Source organism: Spermophilus citellus (assembly GCF_964194105.1).
Source record: "Spermophilus citellus genome assembly, chromosome: 3".
Taxonomy (NCBI): Eukaryota; Metazoa; Chordata; class Mammalia; order Rodentia; family Sciuridae; genus Spermophilus; species Spermophilus citellus.
The window spans coordinates 61,340,992-61,359,053 of NC_138184.1; the positions used below are offsets into that span (position 1 = coordinate 61,340,992).

Below are 18,062 nucleotides of genomic sequence, written 5' to 3' on the forward strand. Positions count from 1 at the left end.
AAACTTACTCAATAATATATTTCACAATACATGGAGAATAAAAACCAAAGCCAGCAAAGGGAAAAACAACAATAGAAAATAAACAAAGGAGAATCTAATTCCACTTAAAAACTAGAAATAACTTAAAATGAAGGGAAATAAAAAGCATCTTTCAATAATAACACTCAGTATGAGCACTCTTCAGATGATTCCATCTAAAACTGCTGAAATGCTGTTTGAGCTGCAATGGAAAGAATACTTTAATATTTCATCAAGATTTTTTAAAATTCTTTTTGTTTAATTGTGACCTTAATGGTACATGAACATTTATACATATTCATATTTTAGTTTCTACCATTTTGGAAGACAGCTATTTTTCATGGGTTAGTTTTTTGTAAACTAGGATGTTTGATTAGTATATTTTAATTTTGTTTTATATTTTTAATTTTTTTAAACTTCATATATATATATATATATATATACACATTTTTTCTCCTACCTGTTTCTCCTGATACTCTTTTCTTCTGCAAACTGCAAATCTTTATTTTTTTCTCTCTTACTATTTTTAAAATTTTACTTATTCTTCTCTCCTCTTCCCTTATAGTCATCACATTGTATATGACTTCTCTCCTTTCCTTGTCCACCCTTTTGGAAACTTGGTATTTTTATAGTAGGCAATATCTGATCATATCATTTCTCTTTACTGTGATAATTAACTTTTTTGACATCATAGTGGCAACTATTTGGTTTAATGCTGCATATTGTTGTTCTTATTATTTGTATTTCCCTAAATAGTGGTATACTGGAAACCTCCTACATCAGTAAAGTCCACAAGGTTGAAACTCTCCTACTTGAGATCCATACTATTAGATGGGTAGACACACAAACATGAAAAATCAGGGGGAAAACAGTGCCCCAAACAAACCAAGATACTTCAATAACAGAATCCATCAATACCACGTGGAAGAAATGTTAGGGAAGGAGATTAGAATGTACATAGTTAAATTTCATCTGCAAAGTAAATGATGGTATAAGAAATGAAATTCAAGAGAAAATACATGAAGTTAAAGATCACTTCAATAAAGAGGCAAAGATTTTGAAAACAACAATAACAGCAGCAATGACAACAACAACAACACAAGCATGAATTCTCAAAATAAAGGAAATAATAAATGGAATTAAAAATTCAATAGAATCAGTTATCAACAGACCAGGCCCCTTAGAAGACAGAATATCAAGCAATGAAGACAAAGTTTATAATCTTTAAAACAGAGTTGACCATGGAGAGGATGTTCAGAAACCATGAACAGATCTTCCAAGAACTATGGAATAACATAAAAAAGCCAAATTCCTGATTTATCAGGATAGATGAAGGTGCAGTGATACAAACCAATAAAGTGCACATTCTTTCCTACAAAATAATATCATAAAAAATTTCAGACCAAATGATTAAAATGGAAAATCAAATACAAGAGTCTCCCATGACCCCAAATGTACAAAATGGCAACAGACCCAAGGCACATTATAATGCCTAACATACAGAATAAGGACAGAATTTTAAATGCTGTGAGAGAAAAAAACATATCAGATTACATATAGGGGTATACAAATTCCGATCTCCACTGATTTCTCAACCTAGACCCTCAAAGCTAGGAGATCCTGAATAACATGCATCATGCTCTGAAAGAAAATGGGTGTCAACCAAGAATCCTATACCCAGTAAACTTGAGCTTCAGATTTGAAGATAAAATAAAAACAAAAGTTAAAAAATTTGCAACTAGAAAGCCTGCACTACAGAACATTGTCAACAAAATATTCTATGAAGATGAAATGGAAAAAAAATCAAACCCAGCAAAAGTAGGAACTACAAAAAAGAATATAGGAAATCAAAGGAGAAACTAAGGGATCATGGGAGGAATAGATGAACTCTAGATAGAGCAAAGGGGAGGGAGAGAAAGGGAGGAAGGGAGGTGCATGGGTGTAAGAAAGACAGTGAAATGAGATGGACATTATTATCCTAAGTACCTGTAGGAAGACGAGAATCGTGTACAAACAGAGATAGGAAGAAATGTGCTGTCTATATGTACTATAAATTGTAATGAATTCTGCTGTCATATAAAACAAATTAGAAAAAAAGGATAAACTAATTCAAATTAAAAACTAGAAATAAACCCAAATGTCTGTGAATACAAAGCACATCTCAATAATAACCTTGGATGTAAGTAGACTAAAGTCATCAATCAAAAGACACAGACTGGGTGACTCACCTCATAGACTCACCTCATAGGCAAAGACATCTAAAGACTGAAGGTGAAAAATGGAAAAAAATCATTTCATTCACATGGATCATGTAAGTAAGCAGGGGTTTCTATGCTCATGTCAGATAAAGTCCACTTTATCTGAGAAGGGACAAAGGTTTCTATCCTCATGTCAGATAAAGGGGACTTTATCTGAAATGAGAGGGGGCAAAATTAATGAGAAGGGATAAGGAAAGCCATTTCATATGTATTAAGGGAATCAAACATCAACAAAACAATCATAAATATTTATACTCCAAACAATGGATTATCTATGTACAGCCAACAAATCCTTCTCAATGGAACCAACCTAGGTGTCCCTCAATAGATGAATGGATAAAGAAAATGTAGCATATATACTCAATGGAATATTACTCAGCTTTAAAGAAGAGAGAAGTTATGGCATTTGCCAGTAAATGATGGGAGTTGGAGAATGTCATGCTAAGTCAAACAAGCCAGTCCCACAAAACCCAAGGCCAAGTGTTTTCTCTAATATGTGGATGATAATTCACAATAAGGTGTGTGACTGTGGGGGGGGGCACTAGGGCAGAATAGTGTTACCTTAGATTAGGTAAAGGAAGTGTTGGGGAAGGAGGGGAGGAGATGTGGGGATAGGAAAGACAGTAGGATGAAACAGGCATTATTACTACATGTATATATGTGATCAATAGGATTCTGCAATATGTACACTCAGAAAAATGAGAAATTATATTCCATCTGTGTAAGATATATCAAAGTGTATAAATTCATTCTACTGTCATGTATAACTAATTACAACAAATTAAAAAATAACATGTTTATGCTAAATTAAAGAAGAAGAATTAAAAAGAAATAAACCACAATTCAATAATACTTGGCAGTTTTAATATGCCTATGTCACCATTGGATAGATCTTCAAACAATAACTAAATAAAAAAGTTATAGAAGTAAAGCATACAATTGATAATTTAGATTTAAGACATATATGTATGTATGTATACATATTTCATCCATCAGTGACTGAATATACTTTCTTAGCAGCACATGAATTCTTCTAATATAGAGTCGTTATGTAAGCTGTCACATATGTTGGCATACAATTGTAATATTACTGTAACATATTTTTGCATCTGTAAAGTTCTGTTTTTCTGTTCTTTCTTCCTGATTAGACTTGTTTATTTTAGTCAAATTTTAGCTGTATTCTTTTTCTTAATTTTATATATCTTGGCACCTACTCTTATTTTTTTCTCCTACTACATATTTAAAAAATAATTTGTTATTCTAGCTTCTTTGTGATACTAATAATTTAAGTTATAATTATTCTTCTCAGTACTGTTACATTCGAGATATTTTGATATTTTAAGCTGTTTTTAGTACTTAGTTCAAAGCCCTTTTAATTTACTTATCTTGTCCTTTCTTTCTTGACGTCTCAGATATTTATAAGTGTTCCATTTAATTTTGAAGTATTTGATCTGTGAGAGTAGGTGAATGATTTCTAATACAATAAATAATGCACAAACAGTCTGCATGACTTAAAAAAAATAACAAAACCACTGAATGTAAATGGTCTAAACTCTGATAAAAATAATAATTAAAAAAAGACAGTTTGAATAAAAAATTAAGACCCAACAATTAGTTGTCTCCAAATGACTTACTCAAAAAGAAAGACATCTGCAGTATCAAGGTAAAAATTTTGGGGAAAAAAATCATTCACATGGTCCTCATAAACAAGCAGGGGATTCCTATCCTCATATAAGATAACATGGACTTCAAACCAAAGTTAATCAGAAAAGACAAAGAAGGCCATTTCATACTGATGAAATGAAAGGAGAAGAAATAAGGAGTGAAATACAAAACACTTAGCAGTAAATGAGAACAGCATTACAACATATCAGAACCTCTGGGACACTATGAAGGTGGCTCTAGGAGGTAAGTTCATAGTATTGAGCTCATTTAATGAACAGAAAGACACCAAACAAATAATCTAACATTACATTTCAAGACTCTAGATAAAGAAGAGCAAATCACTATGAGTGCCAATACTAGATGGGAAATAAAATCAGAGCCCAACACATTGAAATTGACATTAACAACAGCAACAAAAATAAATAAAAAAAATCAATGAATCAAAAAGTTGGTTCTTTGATAGAATATGAAATTCATAAATTTTTAGTCCAGCTAAATAAAAATAAAAATTGTACAACCCATAAAGACAATGAAAATATCACCAGAAACACTACAGAAATATAAATGAGTACTTTGAAAATTTATGCTTCGTGAACCAAAAAATCTTGGTGATATTGACACATTCCTAGTGACATATGATCTGATCAAATTGAACCAGAGGGATATAGAAAATTTAAGCATAAATTTCTAATAATAAAATTTAATGTCATCAAAAACCTACCAAAAATGAAAAGTATAGGACTCTATGGATTCTCCATTTTAAAGACTAACATCAATCCTCCTTGAACTATTTCATAAAATAGAAAAGGATATGAAAACCGGACAAAGACACATGAAGGAATGAAAACTTCACACTAATATCCTCAATGCACATAGATGTAAAATGTTCTTAATAAAATACTGGCAAATTGCATATAAAAACAAATTACAAAAATAGTTTACAATGGCGAAGTGGGTTTTATCCCAGAGATGCAAGGTTGGTTCAACATATGGAAATCAATAAATGTGACACATCACATAAATAGTTTAAAGACAAAAAACACATAATTATCTCAAGTTGCAGAGAATGTATTTGCCAAAATACAGCCTCCACTCCTGTATAGAATACTGGAAAACTAGGAATAGAAGGAAATTTCCTCAACATTGTAAAAGGTATATATGACAAATTAAAGGCCAGCATCATTCTAACTGGAGAAACTGAAATAATTGCCATTAAAAAGAGGGGCTTGACAAGGATATCCCATTTTACCACTTCTGTTAAACAAGACATTTATAAATAGGGAAAGCAGCCAGCAAAATTCATTTGGAAAAGTAAGAGGCTTAGAATAGCTAACAATTCTTAGGGAGAAGTATGAAGCAGTATGTATTACAATACTAGGCCCTAAATTATACTACTGAGCTCTAGTAACAAAACAACATGATATTGGCACCAAAATAGGCAAAAATGCCAATGGAACAGAATAGAAAACAGAAAAACTCACATAAAAAGTTACCTCGGGACTGGGGTTGTGGCTTAGCAGTAGAACACTTGCCTCTCATATGCAAGGCCCTGGGTTTGATCCTCAGCACCACATACAAATAAATAAATAAAAGGTATTGTGTCCAACTACAACTAAAAACAAACAAATACATGCATACATACATACATACATACAAGTTACCTCATATTAGACAAAGGTATTGAAAATGCACACTGGAGAAAAGATAGCTTCTTCAGCAAATGGTCTTGGGAAAAGTGGGAATCTATATGTAATAGAATTCAAGTTAATTCCTGTTTCTCACCCAGCACAAAAATCAACTCTTAGTGGATCAAAGACTTAGAAATTATACTAGAAGACTTGCACCGACTAGAAGAAAAAGTAGGTCCAGTGCTTCAACACCTTGGCACAGGAACTGACTTCCTGAACAAGACTCTAAAATAAAAATATGAATAAATAGGGGCTGGGGTTGTGACTCAGAGCACCTGCCTGACACATGTGAGGCACTGGGTTCGATCCTCAGCACCACATAAAAATAAACAAACAAAATAAAGATATTGTGTCCATGTATAACTAAAAAATATTAAAAAATGAATAAATGAGGTGGCATCAAACTAAATATCTTCTTCACAGCAAAAGAAACGATAACACTGAGATTAGCTCAGTGGCAAAGCATCTGTCTTGCATTTGTCAAGTCCTGGGTTTTACACTGAGTTCCAAAAAAAAAAAAAAAAATGCATGAAGACATAATCTACAGAATGGGAGAAAATATTTGCCACCTGGACATGTTCTTAATTTCTAGGATATAAAAAGAATTCAAAAAGCTTAACACTCCCCTCAAGGAGGGGCAGGAATTATGTTTCATACTTAAAGTTAACCATGACTTCTCCACCAATGGTGCCAAAGGTGTTTACACAAATAGGAACAAGATGCACATCTGAAGGAAAGCAGATGTGTGCAGTCAAGGGTCTTACGCAAAGTGAAGGAGATTATCAAGTGGCTAGTTGTGATGACTTTACTGCATTCATTTTCCTTTTCCCCAAAGTAAACCAATGGTGGAGCAATTCATACCATAAAGGTAGAGAAGACAGAAATTCCCTGAAGCAAAAGGAGCCTTGGTAGTTTCTGGGAAGGTATCTTTCTTTTTCCCCTTTACTTAGAGGAAAAGCACCTCCAGTTCAACTTGAGGCAATCTTACCCCATCTCCTAATTTTCCAGTGGCTAGGCTTCAACAGGCTTATCAACCAACCACTTTTCATCCTCTATAATGGAAGCAAAATTACACAGAGTTCTAGGCCTGCTTATGAAGATTGAAGCAGGTGCACTCTCAGGTCCCCTGCTAAACACCAAATTTGATACAGATGTTTTGGTCCTTGTTTGGATACATCAGTAATGAGTACAAAGTTTAGAGAAAAAGGAAAATCGAGGTTTTATTGGTTTCCTACCAAAGGAGAAATTCAGGGGATTTCTGTTTTAGAATCTGTGTTTTTAACTTTTAGGGGAAAAGGGGACCAGGCGATTTAATGGGTACACTCCAGGTGGCCCTTTCAGAATACATAATTTACTTGTAGTCCTGAGAGAGTGGGTGTCATTTCTTAGATCTTTATTTTTTAGTTCTATTTGTTACTTGGTTATACATGACAGTGATTTTTGACATTTATACCAATTTGGAGTACATGGATTTCTTCATTTCTGTGGTACAGGCTCTGAAGGATGGAGAGCTTGTTTAGTGACAGGAAGGTCAATCTCATTTTCTTTATGGCTATAAAGACATAGTGGAAATAGAGAAAAAGGGAAAAAAAAGTTAGTTTTAAAATAAGCCACAGTGATAGAACAGCAGGGGTTATGATCAAAGCATGAAGTGGACTTATTTTCCCCCGCCCCAAAGGAAGGAGCAAATAAAACACAAGGAAGTTCAGAATTGGAGGCATTGATAAAATTGGAGAATTTAGATTGAGCTAGGCATAGTGGCACATGCCATTAATACTGAGTACTTGAAGTAGGGCAAGAAAGTCACAAGTTCAAGAAAAGCTACATACTTAAGACAGGGCATAAAAAGAGTACATTTTGGCTTAGGCTGAAGCAGGTCAATTTTAATGGGATAGAAGGAGGGAGGGAAATTAAAGCCATATTTTGTTAAAATTATCTTGTTCTTGCCACTGGGTAAAACGCTGTCCAGTAAACTATTTATGAAAGAATAATTGGGAATATGCAAAATCAGTGCCTTGGTTGTTACAGATAAAATTGGGAGCACCATATATGTGATAATAGGGGGTTACTCTTTGCAGTAAACTTCTGTAGAGCTTATTCACCCATTGCACTGCTTATGGAGTTTGAATTGTTTGATGTTTTTTCTTTTGATTATATGGACAGTGTTATTTTTATTTGTCTCCAAATAGTGTCTCATAAATATTTTACACTTTACATGAAACAGTGTATTGTATAAAATAGATTGACACAAATTGACTGGTAAATATTAGTGAAACATATCAGCCACAGTGCCATGCCTGCATGTGTGTTTATTCCTTAGGAACATTTACCCTTACTTTTCATGTGAATATATATTACTTTTCATTGATAACCTACAGCATTGAGTAAACCTACAGCATTGAGCACTTTCCTATGTGATCTTATTCTGCTTAATCATTTTGTATGTTTATAACTTTTATCCTTTTTTACATATTTCACTAATAATTGATTTCTATTGATACTCTTTTCGCGTACATATTTTCTCTCAGGTAGCATTATCTCTTTTCACCTCCTCTTACATTTTCATGGACTTTTAAATTTTAGTGGAGTTTAATTTATCAGTTTCTTCTTTGGGCTTGCTTAATTTTCTCAAAAAAATAAAAAATCTTAAGGGACCAGAGGGGATATTAAGCTCCAAAAATTAAAGCATATTATTCCCATGCCTCATCTCCAGAGAATGGCTTTTTCTGGAGCTACTCTTCATCAATTAGAATCTGGAATGTGTAAATGTATATTCTTCTGCGAGTAGGTTTTTTTTTTAATATTTGTTTTTTAGTATTTGGCGGACACAACATCTTTGTCTGTATGTGGTGCTGAGGATCGAACCCGGGCCGCAGGCATGCCAGGAGAGCGCGCTACCGCTTGAGCCACATCCCCAGCCCCCTAGGTTTTGTTTTTGAAATGTGTTTCAAACAGACTCCTTATCTAAGTGAGCTAATAAGTTATTTTATTTAATTTAACAATAGTGCTTCTGTGCAACTCCCATTTTTATGTGTTTAATAATTGTTTTCCTTTTGTGAAATCTTTGGTTTTCTTTGATGAAAATAGACTGAGAGAACAATTGTTAGAAGCCTTGATTGTACAGCCACCAGCCTCTACTACCTCCTTCCTTTGTATGGTAGCCAGTTCTTTCTTGTGCAGTTCTGTCCAGAGTCCAGATTTTTCTTGTTTGAATATTATCTCTGTAATATGACGTAGAGACAATGGTGATTCCATGTCCGAAAGGAAAATAAAGGAGTAGCCCACTAAAGGAATGGTAAGAAAACTCCCAGTTCTTGAAAGCCAAGGTAAAGCTCTGATAAAACGCAAAGGTCCCTTGAAAAGAAGAAACAGGTTTAAAAGAGCTTCAGCTAAGGATGTATTATTCTGCCATCATTCAGGCAGGGTTTGAATTGCATCTACGGTTATTCTATGTCTGTGTGGGGCCTGGAACTCTGTCTAGTAATGAATTCTTGGTGTGAACTGTTAAACTGGGTCAGGAGTCATAAATGAGGGGTCGTCCTTCTAAAGCCTCACAGCGCTTAAGTCTATCATGTCTCTGGAACTCTGGAGTCTTCTCTGCTTGTGAGGTCCATGTAACTCTGTAGAGGCCTCTTCTGAAGTGCAGGTCATGCAGAACTCTAGAAAGCATGCTGAAATACCTAGAATGCCAGATAGTTAAGAATCTGTTTAGCTGGGAATACTGAAATGATGAGGGTAGCTCATTGAAGAAAGGGTGAATCAGCCATGGAGAGACTGTGTCTTGCCTAAAATTATTTTTACATTCATCTGATCAAGGACCACTGCTTTGACCTCATGACCCTATGACCCTTCTGGGACATGCTGTGGCAGATGAGCCTGCAGCTAAAACTTCTGGACAGTGTCTGCCAGGAGCTATTACTGGATATTTCTATGTCTCCACAGTTTGTGTTAAGTACACAAAAAGTCAAAGAGTAGCTTTGTTGACTGAGGACATTAGTTCTTCCTTTCTCCTCAGGATTCATTCATTTTCTCTGATTCTTTCACAATATGAGAAGCAGGATTTCAATTTGAAGACCCCCATTCCCTCATTCTAACTGCTCACTGAGCTGACATTGAAGCCTTCAGTTTTTTTTATTGGTTGTTCAAAACATTACAAAGCTCATGACATATCATCTTCCATACATTTGATTCACGTGGGTTATGAACTCCCATTTTTTACCCCAAATACAAGTTGCAGAATCACAGCAGTTACACATCCACATTTTTACATAATACCATATTAATGACTGTTGTATTCTGCTACCTTTCGTATCCCCTATTATCCCTTCTCCCCTTCCCTCTCATTTTCCCTCTCTACCCCATCTGCTGTTGTTTAATTCTCTCACTTGTTTTTTTCCCCTTTCCCATCACAAACTCTTATATGTAGTTTTGTGTAACAATGGGGGTCTCCTTCCATTTCCATACAGCTTCCCTTCTCTCTCCCTTTCTCCCACCCATCTCGTCTCTGTTTAATGTTAATCTTTTCCTCATGCTCTTCTTCCCTGTTCTGATCTTAGTTGCTCTCTTTATATCAAAGAAGACATTTGGCATTTGTTTTTTAAGTATTGGCTAGCTTCACTTAGCATTATCTGCTCTAATGCCGTCCATTTCCCTGCAAAATCCATGATTTTGTCATTTTTAGTGCTGCGTAATACTCCATTGTGTATAAATGCCACAGTTTTTTAATCCATTCATCTATTGAAGTGCATCCAGGTTGATTCCAAAGTCTAGCTATTGTGAATTGTGCTGCTATGATCATTGATGGGGCAGTATCCCTATAGTATGCTCTTTTAAGGTCCTCAGGGAATAGACCGAGAAGGGCGATAGCTGGGTGAAATGGTGGTTCCATTCCCAGCTTTCCTAGGAATTTCCATATTGCTTTCCATATTGGCCGCACCTTTGTGCACCATGATCAAGTAGGATTCATCCCTGGGATGCAAGGTTGGTTTAATATATGGAAATCAATAAATGTTATTCACCACATCAATAGACTTAAAGATAAGAACCATATGATCATCTCGATAGATGCAGAAAAAGCATTCGGCAAAGTACAGCATCCTTTTATGTTCAAAACACTAGAAAAACTGGGGATAACAGGAACTTACCTCACCATTGTAAAAGGTATATATGCTAAGCCTCATGCTAGCATCATTCTAAATGGAGAAAAACTGAAGGCATTCCTGCTAAAATCTGGAACAAGACAGGGATGCCCTCTCTCACCACTTCTATTTAATTTAGTCCTTGAAATACTAGCCAGAGCAATTAGACAGACAAAAAAAAGTAAAGGCATAAAAATAGGAAAGGAAGAACTTAAAATATCACTATTTGCAGACGATATGATCCTACACCTAGAAGACCCAAAAGGGTCTACAAAGAAACTACTAGAACTAATAAATGAATTCAGCAAAGTGGCAGGATATAAAATCAACACGCATAAATCAAAGGCATTCCTGTATATTAGCAACAGAACTTCTGAAATGGAAATGAGGAAAACCACCCCATTCACAATATCCTCAAAAAAAAAAAAAAACTTGGGAATCAACCTAACAAAAGAGGTGAAAGATTTATACAATGAAAACTACAGAACCCTAAAGAGAGAGATAGAAGAAGATCTTAGAAGATGGAAAAATGTACCCTGTTCATGGATAGGCAGAACCAACATTATCAAAATGGCAATATTACCCAAAATTCTCTACAGGTTCAACGCAATGCCAATCAAAATCCCAACAGCATTTCTTGTAGAAATAGACAAAGCTATCATGAAATTCATATGGAAAAACAAAAGACCCAGAATAGCAAAACAATCCTAAGCAGGAAGTGTGAATCTGGAGGTATAGCGATACCAGATTTCAAACTATATTACAGAGCAATAGTAACAAAAACAGCATGGTACTGGTACCAAAACAGGCAGGTGGACCAATGGTACAGAATAGAGGACACAGAGACCAATCCACAAAATTACAACTTTCTTACATTTGATAAAGGCGCTGGAAGCGTGCAATGGAGAAAGGATAGCATCTTCAACAAATGGTGCTGGGAAAACTGGAAATCCATATGCAACAAAATGAAGCTGAACCCCTTTCTCTTGCCATGCACAAAAGTTAATTCAAAATGGATCAAGGAGCTAGATATCAAATCAGAGACTCTGCACCTGATAGAAGAAAAAGTTGGCTCCGATCTACATATTGTGGGGTCGGGCTCCAAATTCCTTAATAGGACCCCCATAGCCCAAGAGTTATATACAAGAATAAACAAATGGGACTTACTTAAACTAAAAAGTTTTTTCTCAGCAAGAGAAACAATAAGAGAGGTAAACAGGGAACCTACATCCTGGGAACAAATTTTTACTCCTCACACTTCAGATAGAGCCCTAATATCCAGAATATACAAAGAACTGAAAAAATTAAACAATAAGATAACAAACAACCCTATCAACAAATGGGCCAAGGACCTGAACAGACACTTCACAGAGGAGGACATATAATCAATCAACAAGTACATGAAAAAATGCTCACCATCTCTAGCAGTCAGAGAAATGCAAATCAAAACCACCCTAAGATACCATCTCACTCCTGTAAGATTGGCAGCCATTATGAAGTCAAGTAACAATAAGTGCTGGGGAGGATGTGGGGAAAAGGGTACACTTGTATATTGAAGCCTTCAATTTTGAACTCTTTCCACAAGTCCTCAAATATCTTTTTTCTTTCCCTGCTCTATTTGAAACTGGCATAGTGTTTTAATTGTTATTTCCCCATGAATAATGGATGATCCTTTCAAAAATAATTGTTTTAAAGGGGATAATGTTTCTCATGGTAAGAAAGGAGAGAACATTCACTGGATTCTGCCTTTCCCACTTTCGACTTTCTTGGGCATGGTCACTTTATCAGAATATCTTTGACAACCGTTATGCATTTATCTAGGATGTCTCCCAAATCACACATGTTGTAATCATGGTCCCCAGTTGCAGGAAGGTTAAAAGATAGACTTTACATTGTTTCACGAGTGCTCTATATCTTCAGTATATTAGCCTTACTGGACTTGTGGAAAGACAGAACTGGTTGGAGGAAGTAGGTCACAAGTGTAGCCCTGAATCTGATTACCTTCTCTCAGTAATTTGGTCTTTCTTTGCTGCCTGGTTCCCTAAAGCTGAACACCTTTTCTCCATGTACTTCTTCCATGATGTTTATGCCCTGGTAGGAATGAGCCTACCACGAACTGCATTCTCTAAAACTATGACGTAAAATAAATGTTTTCACCTCTAAGTTATTAGTTTTAGTTGTTTAGGTCATAGGAACTGAAAAGCTTACTGAAAGAGAAACTTTACTAAGTGGAATGCCCTGATCCACTGTACCTGGTCATGGATTTGAGAACTGTTTGCTGAATAGTCTTGGTACCCACAGGGGCCATTCACTTGGATTGTCAATAGACTATCAGCCTCCTTATAAACTCTTCCTAGAAGACATCCTGAGGGTTGCAGTGGAGACACAGGAAAAATTAGTTGTCCTGTGGCTTAGAAGCATCTCCCATTATTCAATTAATCTACTTATGTAACTGCTCCATATGTATTCTTTCCTTAGCCTCAATTCACTGCAGATAGAATGTATTCTCCTGTCTTAATTTTCTCTGAGTTGTGAATGCAAGAAGATTATCCCAAAGTTCCAACAAAACCCACACACAGTTGTGCATATGAAAGTTCCACAATGTATTTCAGTGAGTAAAAAAAGGGATGGGAGAATATCTTAGATGCCAGGATTTTCTTGACTATACCCTTGGGTCCTGCATGTGTGTTATATTCAGCACTGTTTCCCTTGGCTTGTCACCTTAAGACAAAATGAAATACAAAGGAAGACAAAGACAAAGAGACAGAAACAAACAAAGGACCAAAAAAACAACAACAAAAAAACTTGTTTCATGTTTAACTTTTCTCTGACTGCAAAGTATATTTTGTTTCTGTAGCTTCAAATGTAAACGATATAACCAAAACAACTGGATATAACTTGAGTTTTAGAAAATAAGTTGCCCTTACATTATATAAGAATATTATTTGGCCTTCTTCTACCCAAAAGTGTTTTTAGTGGTTTCTCATGTGTGCTCTATTTGGTAGCTTATTTTAGATAAAATTCCATGGTTTATGTGTAAGTAGAAAAAAATCTCTCTTCCATTATGGCTGAAGAAAAACAAACTCGATTCTTTGAAATTGTGTTGTAATTAAATCAGTGAATTCCAGATATATTAAATAATCTGTTCCTTTTCTTTGAACCCTTGTAAGAGTCAAGCATATATATCATTATCTGGACATTTTAAGCTAACATTAAATCATGTGAGATATGGTTTGGCAAATCCTAGAATTATTCACATATGATTTATATTAATGATTTGTTGTTGTGGAGATAGCACAAAAATTATATATTTTCTGGGAAAATGGGTGCTTTTGTTTGTTGATGTTTTGAAATATAAAATCAGCCCTGACAAGTTATGGAGTCCCTGTTTTAAACAAACAAATGAAAAATAAATAATATTTCAGTGGATATTTTTCGGTGTTAAATCTGTAAATTGACAGTAGTTTCAACCCCTAATAGAAAAGAACAAAACTCACTAAATGTGAATATTTTTATGTATTTACTCATTTAAAGGGGTCTTTTCTCCTTTAAAAGTATATGAATAAAATTTGGAATCAGGGAGGTGTGAGCTAAATGACTTCTAGTTAAATTAATCTTGAACCTACAGATAAGGTCTTTGAAGACCCACATGTTTTGTTTCTTTAGAGGCCTATTTTCAAGATGTGGGTTTGAATTGTGGGCAGTCACTCCTGAGAAAGAAGCCTCGGGAAGGACAAGGGAAGAAGACATGCTTGGTCTCCAGTTGTGTGGCCCAGGTCAGGGGCTGCATTAAATTTACCTCCTAAAGTACTTCATGTTTAGAACTTGCAGTCTTCCTTTTCTATCTTTCACATCTGTGTTTAGCATATTTACCTACTTTACTTCCTTTGCTTCTCACAATAGTCAAATTTAACTCTACATTATATATACCTACATATATCCCCTATATTGAGAGCCTTCCTTCCATTCTTACACTTTTGTAAATTCATGCCATGACTGCATGACCTGCAAGCTTGAAAAAGTGTTCTTTTTGAAAAAGGAGCATAAAAAATCTTGGTATTCTAGACTTGTGTTGGGGATGTTTTGGGCTCACTGAACATTGCTGAAGAAATGAAACATGCTTTGTTTACTTTATGTTTAGATGTTCCATTGTCTTTAAGTACTTGAGAAATGCACATCCATTGTCCCTAACAACTTAGCTAGTCCTGAAAGGATGCAGTAATTAGGACAGATTCATTCTGTAGAATGCTAAAGAAATCCTACTGACATATACTTTAGAGCATAAGAGATGTGTAAAGCTAAAAAGTTGCATAAAATTAATGTATTTTTATGAGTAGACTGACATTGGGCTTTACATTTTATTATATTTTGACTTGTCCACTGGTATCATGGCAGTGATGTGTCCTTCTATGTCAATTGAGACTTCATACCAATCTGCTCTTGCACAGATTTAGCCTTATTTGCTTGGCCCAAATCCTCTCAGATTTTCTCTTTAAAAGATAAACATTTTCTTGTTTTCATTAAGAACATTGTCAAGAGTTTTCTAAATAACCTTTGGAAACCTCTGGACAATGAATGTTCTGCCTGTTGTTTACCAGAGGTGTTTGCTTTGTTATTGGAGGTCATGAAGCCGACCACAACCTGTAGGCTTTCTTTTTATTTTGCTTCCAGTTCCCAGACACAAACCACAAAAGTTCCATGCATTTTCAGTTAAGGAAACAACAATCATATGATTGAAATGTCTGAAAATTATGAAATAGATCTGAAAACAAATTATAAATAAGAAGGGAAATTGAAGAATGTTCCAGACTCACAAATGTAATTCTTGTTTATTTTTTATGTTTAAATGTGATTATCTCTATAGTGTCTTTTAAAAAAGGCTCAATCCCCATAGATCTATAACTTTTTAAAAACCAAATTTATTATTTTACATGAAAGTTTATCCATTTTTATGTATAGAAAGTTAAAATTTTATGTATGTGCCCATAAAATATCATTTCATTGACTTGATTATGTCTTCTTAACATGTGTCTATGACTCTTCTTATTTATAATAACTCTTGCTCTCAAAATTGTTTTAATTTATTTTGAACTTAATGTTTATCCTTCCCACCCCCCAGAATTACAGGACAAATAAATTTTGGTAAATATCAGGTTGTACCATTTAGTGTATATTTCAGAAAATGTCATAAAAGATAAATACTGTTATTACTATCAGATTATTTTGGTTGTTATGAATCAATATGTGAAAAACTCTTAAGAGTAATATGTGTAAATGTGAAATGGTAAAAAAGGGTTGTCATTTCTGCTTGTTATTTTAATAACATTGATGAATCCCATAATATATTTTAAACTCACACTCTTCAATGAATGTTCCCCTTAGGTCTACCTAAAAGTTTCTTATATCAGTGTTATTGAAACAAACTGTCAGATACAAATATGAGCACAATGCAGGAGAGGTTACACACCATGCAATGGATTCTGTCATCAATGTTGGTATAACTGCCTATAATACTGACAACATTGGTATGAAAACAGTGGTAAAGAAAACTGCAAAAGAAATAGGGGGAAAAAACTCCTTGAGGACTATCAGATAACTGATTCTTCTTTGAGAGAAAAGGGAGCAGCAAATGCAAATATGGGAATTGAGAAGGATGAATAGAAGAGGAAGTAGAAAATAAAGAAGCAAAAAGGAAAAAAAATGATTGAAATGGTAGGAATCACCTATATGAAAACCTTACCAGGTGGAGAAAATTTTGTTAAATGTGCCTATGTGGAATTCCCTGCAGATTAATCAGTATTTTTAAAATGTATGCAATCCTACAAAGTGACTGTCATACATTGTATGACAAATATTTCACTTCTAAGGAAAATAATCAGTATTCTTGCCCCCTTTAGAAATATGTTATTATATTCTCAGTAAATTTATATTTTCCCCCAAATGCTGCCAGAACGGTTTTTTTTTTGAGAGAGAGAGAGAATTTTTAAATATTTATTTATTTATTTATTTTTAGTTTTCGGTGGACACAACATCTTTGTATGTGGTGCCGAGGATGGAACCTGGGCCGCATGCATGCCAGGCGAGCCCGCTACCACTTGAGCCACATCCCCAGCCCCCAAAAAGTTTTTGTAGAAAAAATCAAGCTTATAATACATGTGCTATGCCCCTCATTAAACTGTTGTAAAACTAGATTGATATCTGTCATCTTTCAGAAAGAAGGTTACTTATCTACATAAAATTTGGTGTTTACTAACCTTAGTTCTATTTATAGTGTGAATGAATAAGTTAATATACTGCCTCCTTTTTGTGCAGCAATTGTCGACATTTTTAGACCCTTGTCATATTTTCAGTGTGTAAGCTAAACAAAAAGTATAATTCTAAACTAAAAGAATAGTCAGATAATATTTTAAGTGTTTCAGAAAACAAGAATAAAGTTGATCATGGAAATGAGGTTCTATAAAAATTATTTTGTACCTTATGTGTTGGTTCTGAAATGAGATTTTTAAAAAATTTGAAAGAAATACAAACACATCCGCAAATCTTTTGCACTGAAAATGGTATTTATTAATTAAAGGCCTAGGCTTTTTTTTTTTTTCAGTATGATTGTTACTGCATTAAAATTTGAAGTGACTATTTTCAGCTTAGTTGGATGAAAAATACCCTAAGAAATCATTTTACCCTATGTTCTTATGTTTTTCTGAAAGGCTAACACTTTGTAAAAAATTTAAAAAAAGAGAGAGATTGAATTTACTGATGGCTAATATACTTTTAATTTTGGCTTCAGCCATTCAATTTATGAAAAAGCCAATAAATTCTTAAACGGGAAGGTACTATTTGTGATCAAGGCAAATAATATGAAAAATTTAGGCACAGCCCAGGGTGTGTAGACACGATAGTTTCCACTTTGGTAGAAGCTAAATTTAAGCCACATATACATATAAATAACTAATAGCTAATGGCATTTTGTGTTTGCTTACTGATTTTTAAAAAAATCATATTTTTTATAGATATAGTCTTTTGTAATCCTTTCTGAACCTTCATTGGCTAGTTTATGGGACTTTATAAAAAAAATATCTAAAGAAAGCGCTTTGTGTATGAATTGGCCTTGAGTGTTTTCATTGGGCTTGTTGTTTAGGATTGCAGATTTGTGGAAATTTTCATAAGGCCAAAGGTAATGCACACTAGTTGATAAAATAGAAATAAAACTGAATTGGTCAATTAACAAAAACATGGTCAGTGTGTTCTTTACTTTCCTTATTTATTAATTAGTCTCCGTATTTATTATTTATCTTATT

At 34.4% G+C, this 18,062-nt stretch overlaps 1 protein-coding gene across 1 annotated transcript in view; it reads left to right on the forward strand.

The window, feature by feature from the left end:
- The window catches only part of LOC308643351 (uncharacterized protein), a gene marked incomplete at its 5' end in the record, with an annotated part of 428,976 nt that overhangs the window by 30,120 nt on the left and 380,794 nt on the right, over nucleotides 1–18,062 (forward strand). The window lies entirely within an intron of this gene.